Source organism: Dama dama, chromosome X, assembly GCF_033118175.1.
Source record: "Dama dama isolate Ldn47 chromosome X, ASM3311817v1, whole genome shotgun sequence".
NCBI lineage: Eukaryota > Metazoa > Chordata > Mammalia > Artiodactyla > Cervidae > Dama > Dama dama.
This window is the reverse complement of record NC_083714.1, coordinates 102,100,642-102,101,252: the sequence shown is the minus strand read 5'-3', so window position 1 is coordinate 102,101,252 and position 611 is coordinate 102,100,642.

Genomic DNA, 611 nt, shown 5'->3' with positions numbered 1-611 from the left:
CTGTTACAAACCAAACTTCAAATGAACATAATACGTCATATTATTTGCTGTCAGAAAATTTCTGGAGCCTTGAAAACAGAGTCATCTTGGCAAAATGTTGGGCAGGCAAGAACCATTGATTATGAAAACAGTGTGGACAAGCAAAACTCATCCATGTTTTTGCTTTATCCATTACAGATTCTGCTCCATTCCAAATATGGTCCTTGATGGAAACCCTATAAGAGTGTTACATTACTTGCCTAGGAGAAACCAGAGCTGAACATTTCCTGGAATTCCCAGCTGCTGGGCTTCATCCACAATAATGCCAATGTCCTCAGGCATTCATTCCATCTCTGGGAAACAGGGCTTCATATGAGGGCTTTATTCAAAGATTAACCCTGGCAGAGATGTTAAGTCTGGTTTTATTTTTATTTTTAAGGAGGAGCTTTCTGAACTGTTCTTATCAGCTAGTGACAATGTCTCAGGTACACACTGAGAAACCTGTATTTTGTCTCGCAGCTTTGTACCTGAGTTGTGAGAACAGTGAGTTTGGGACATCAAGCTCAGATCATCACTTAACCATATCTCCTTCCTGCCACATAGCCTTTAATAAGCTATAGCATTTATAATGC